A 5,387-nucleotide genomic window follows, 5' to 3' on the forward strand; every position below is an offset into this window, starting at 1 on the left:
TTTTTATGAAAACATAGTAACAAAATATAGGCTGTAGAATAAGATAATCTAGGCCAGTCAACATTATGAAGTTGAAATGGGTGAAATATCAATTCACACTTTAAGAACATGCTTATTTACTAAGAAAAGATGTTAGTTTCTTTTAAACACTGCCTTAATGCATTATATTACATTGAAAAGCTAAACATCTACATAGTATGGCTAACTAACAAAAAAAAAAAAAAAAAATCACTGTGTTTAACAGGGTAGACTTTCCACCTAAAATGAAAGATACTGGAAGTGAATATATTCGGCAATTTAAGACTGCCCATGCATTCCAAATAACACATTTCCTGAAAATAAGAATGGATGGCAATGCTGCAAATTCTGCAAAATATTCAAATGAAGTATTCATATAAAGTAATTTTGCCTTGAGGGCAAGCCTTCTGCAATACTATCTATGGCACTGTGTACCTCATCTGCTTATAGCGGTCTTAACATGGGGATCATTGCACCTTCAGTAGGGAGAAAACAACACAGTATCAGACATTTGGTCAAATTAAATTAAAATTAAATTATTAGCCACTTTGTTTCATTTAGAAATCGATCGCAATGCATTCAAACTGTCAACTCTCAAACATTTCTGGTGGTATTATTAAAAAAAACTGTTTTCAGACCAAGCTGGAACTTTCAGAGATGTTGTTTCTCATGAAATCACATACAGCTAGCCACTTCTGTGCAGTAAATAACTACAGTGCATGTTTTGACTCGTTGATTAACTGGGTTGTTTTTTTTTCCTTGGCAGGTATCTGTTTTTGGCATTAGATGTCTGACAAATATCATTCTACATTTTTTTAACTAGCATAAATTATGCAGTTGAGTTTCCTACATTTGGGAAAATCACAGGACTCATCCCAACCAAAGTATGCAATGGAAGACCCTCATCCTAGGAAAACCACCTTTTTGATTGTGCTATTAACCCTTCCAACTAAAATAATGAGTAAAAGGGTCACACAAAAAAACAATCAGTAAAAAACAAAAGTAAAATCTAGCAAGGCTAAACTTGCCACACTGTGGACATGCATGTTTCAGCCTTCTTATGGCCTCAAGAGCTCAGCATAAGAGTCTTTTTAAGTCTATTAATGGACAAATTCAGGTCAATAAAGCCAAACCCCACCTCCTGCCGATATGCATGTTTCAGTGCTGAAGCATGCATGTCCATAGCTAGTGGTGTTTGGCTTTATTGGTCTGAATTTGTTCATTAATAAACTTAGAAAAAAAAGGAAATATGCACGTCCACAGCTAGTGGGGTTTGACTTCATTGACCTGAATTTGTCCATTAATAGACTTAAAAAGAAAGAAGTCATGGACATTCATAAATGCCAAATAGCTGAAACACCTGATGTCCTTAAAGGGTCATCTTCATATATTCCATGCTGCCTTTAATACAAGAGGTTTAAAGAATCACACAGTGGAAAGTCCAGCCTTGCTTGATTGTCTTTTGGTTTTACTCATTGTTTTTTTCTGTGTGACCTTTTTACTATTGTTTTAGTTTGTTGGTTGAGGTATTCTGCACACACCCTAATGATTATGGATATAAGCTGGGTACAACAACCCTGGGTTTCTAAAGGTTAGCCAAACATTCCAAATATGCAGTGATGATGATGTTATAAGAAGGCTGAAACATGCATGTCCACAGCTAGTAGATTTAGCTTTATTGTCCTGCATTTGTGCATTAATAGACTTAGAAAAAGTCATAGACATTCAGAATTTCCATATAGCCAAAACACTTGATGTCCGACAAAGATCATTCTACATTTTTTTAACTAGCATAAATTATGCAGTTGAGTTTCCTACATTTGGGAAAATCACAGGAGTCATCCCAACCAAAGTATGCAATGGAAGACCCTCATCCTAGGAGAACCACCTTTTTGATTGTGCTATTAACCCTTCCAACTAAAACAATGAGTAAAATGGTCACACAAAAAAACAATCAGTAAAAAAAGTAAAATCTAGCAAAGCTGAACTTGCCACACTGTGGACATTCATGTTTCAGCCTTCTTATGGCATCAAGAGCTCAGCATAAGAGTCTTTTTAAGTCTATTAATGGACAAATTCAGGTCAATAAAGCCAAACCCCACCTCCTGTCGATATGCATGTTTCAGTGCTGAAACATGCATGTCCATAGCTTGTGGTGTTTGGCTTTATTGGCCAGAATTTGTTCATTATTAAACTTAGAAAAAATTGAAATATGCACATCCACAGCTAGTGGGGTTTGGCTTTATTGACCTGAATTTGTCCATTAATAGACTTAAATGAAAGAAGTCATGGACATTCAGAAATGCCAAATAGCTGAAACACCTGATGTCCTTAAAGGGTCATCTTCATATATTCCATGTTGCCTCTAATACAAGAGGTTTAAGGAATCACACAGTGGAAAGTCCAGCCTTGCTTGATTGTCTTTTGGTTTTACTCATTGTTTTTTTCTGTGTGACCTTTTTACTATTGTTTTAGTTTGTTGGTTGAGGCATTTTGCACACACCCTAATGATTATGGATATAAGCTGGGTACAACAACCCTGTGTTTCTAAAGGTTAGCCAAACATTCCAGATATGCAGTGATGATGATTTTATTAGAAGGCTGAAACATGCATGTCCACAGCTAGTAGATTTAGTTTTATTTTCCTGCATTTGTCCATTAATAGACTTAGAAAAAGTCATGGGCATTCAGAATGTCCATATAGCTGAAACACCTGATGTCGTTAAAGGGTCATTTGCATATATCCCATGTTGCCTCTATTACAAGATATTTAAGGAATCACACAGTGGAAAATCTATCCTTGCTATTCTCTCTTCCAGGTAAGTTTCTGTCTTCAGTGAAATATAACCTGGATCCATTGTTTTTTCATCAGTTCTGTCTTCCCAGTTGCCTACATGAGTTGTCCTCTGGGATAATGACTATGGCCCCTGCAAGTGGTGAAATCCTTATTGTAAGCAGTTAGAGGAAGTGGGCAGAGAGGGGACCAGTGTCCTGGTATGGCATCACACTGATAACTGTGAAGGTCTTTTGTGAATCCCCTACACACTGTCCATCTCAGTTCCCATGTATATTATGCATGCATGTGTCTATAGACTACTGTCCTTGGCCTCCACCAAAGACTGCTTAGTCCTAGACTGTTAAACCTTCCTCTCTTACCTGGGATAAATGAGTTGACAAAAATGCTTTCTCAATTTACCCCCTTCCCCGCCAACTCCTCAGGGATGAAGTTCAGTAATAAAACCCAAGTTACCTGAGTTGTGGTAAAAGTTGTATATTTCTTTGCCTAAACCCAGGTTAACTGAGCTGTGGTAAAGGTATCTGATTTTGCCACAGACCTTGCTCTGGTATTGCTTTTTTCAACTGTAGTTTATATAATGCCAAAAATAAATATCGTAACATGTAGAGTGCTACAAACCTGAAGCTGGCTATGAAATGTTGCTTTGTATGAATTTGTATTTACTTCACTGAGATTTAAAGTGAGAGTGACACAGCATTCATACTGTTAGAAAATTAGCCCTAACTCATTTCTGGTCTGGACTGAAAAACTGCAGTGTTATGGACTCCAACAAACAAGCTAAGCTATTGACAGAACGATGAATGCATTTTCTTTGTGCCTTAAGGAATGTTGGAATGGCATAACTGCCTGCATCCAAACTAACTGTTGATTGTACAGGCAGTGATCAACTGGGCATTGAGATGTTGAAAGTACATCTTACTTTCTAGTTTCCTTGCTGTGCTAAAGAACATAGAGTTAGTCTCAGAGATAATTACTGGCATATTGTTTTTTTTTTAAACAAATGAAAGGCCTCAGACAGGCTAGTGACAATCTGCTTAGATACTGTTTTCTCTGTTGTTTCCCTATGTTGTCTGAATACTAGCTTTTATCTTGGCATAATGTAGTAATGAAGCATTGGTAAACATAGAGAGGGAATACGTTATAAAGTCAATGCCCAAAAAACAATGAGTTAGATGTCCTTAATTTTATGCAAGGTAGACATAATATATATGGAAAACCTTCTACTGTATATGTAAATCTTGACTGAATGTAAATGTCTCAGTTATAGTAATTACTAAAAGTGGAGAAAAAAGAAAACAGTCCTGGGGATTCAATAAACTCCATGTAGGCTTACTGCAAAACCTATATGGAGTTTATGTGCTTGGATAATGAGCAGCAGCTCTAATTGCATATACATGCTGCTAATCACACTTACACAAATACGAGTGAGGTTTCATGACCAGCAACAGTGATGCCATTGAGCAGACAGCCACAGTGATTACCAGGGCTAAAAATAATGCAATGACTGCAGTAGTAGCACAATACAGAAAATTGTACTAAGTGCAATGTGCACTACAACATGTTTTTTTGTATTCTGAAATAAAGAATGTTATTGTGATCATCAAGGATAAATAGAATACACCATAAATACACTAGTCTGGGGAAGTGTGCGTGTTGAAAAGGGCCACAGACATGAATGGTTGGAATAAAGGAAGAGGAAGAAGATGTGATGCATGACAATGCATACAAGAGAAGGGCATGTCAATGTATGCACACTCCAAAGACAAGTCAGTAGCATAAAATTAATCACATATGACCATAGCACAGTACGAGTACGTATTGCTGTTTACACCTCATGTGCGAGTATTTATATCATTATACTTTATGGCATATTATGTGAATGTCACACAAGTTTACATGTCAATGAAGATGAATGGTATAAACATCACTGACATGGTCACTGGAGAGGATATTTAGTAAGGACGGTATATACAATGGGATTATGTGCATATTGTGAAGGTCTGCAAAATGACTTGCATGAATATGACTAAAATGTTAGCATACCTCTCAGCCAATCAGGCACACATAGCAACGGACTCATGGGCAACACTAAACAGAAGAAGGCACAGTCATGAAAATTTTTAAAATAATGCCACTTTTATTCTGTGATATTGACATAATATGTGATTGTAAGTTATTATACATGTTCTGCAGGAGCAGACTTGTGCAACTGTAATGATTTATCCGTATTCTATAAGGGGAATTCAGCACACCTTACTTCAAAATGACTGGAAAGGCTAAGAGGGACAGTGTTCCACCTGTAGTTTAAATTAGGGGCAATCCTGGTCATTTGAGAGGTTTGCATGACACATGAGCCAAAATCCACACCTTTAAGAATCTAACCCATGCCATCAATGTTGTAAATGAGCTGTGAATTTTCTGGGTGCATCACAAAAAGTCATATCACACATGCAAAACACCTTGAAGAGAAGCCTGCAATGTCAATCGCACATGAGGTGTAAACAGCAATACGTACTGTGCTATGGTCATATGTGATTAATTTTATGCTACCGACTTGTCTTTGGAGTGTGCC

The 5,387-nt window shown here is 36.9% G+C and overlaps 2 non-coding genes across 2 annotated transcripts; both read right to left on the reverse strand.

Moving 5' to 3' along the window:
• Window positions 1-811: 811 nt before the first annotated feature.
• On the reverse strand, window positions 812-975 carry LOC122814576. The gene has a single exon (XR_006366821.1). It is a non-coding gene; the product is annotated as a U1 spliceosomal RNA (small nuclear RNA).
• An 804-nt stretch (window positions 976-1,779) lies between these two features.
• On the reverse strand, window positions 1,780-1,943 carry LOC122814578. Its single transcript, XR_006366823.1, has one exon. It is a non-coding gene; the product is annotated as a U1 spliceosomal RNA (small nuclear RNA).
• Window positions 1,944-5,387: the final 3,444 nt, after the last annotated feature.

Source organism: Protopterus annectens, chromosome 10.part0 (assembly GCF_019279795.1).
Source record: "Protopterus annectens isolate FY-2018-M chromosome 10.part0, PAN1.0, whole genome shotgun sequence".
Classification (NCBI taxonomy): Eukaryota; Metazoa; Chordata; order Ceratodontiformes; family Protopteridae; genus Protopterus; species Protopterus annectens.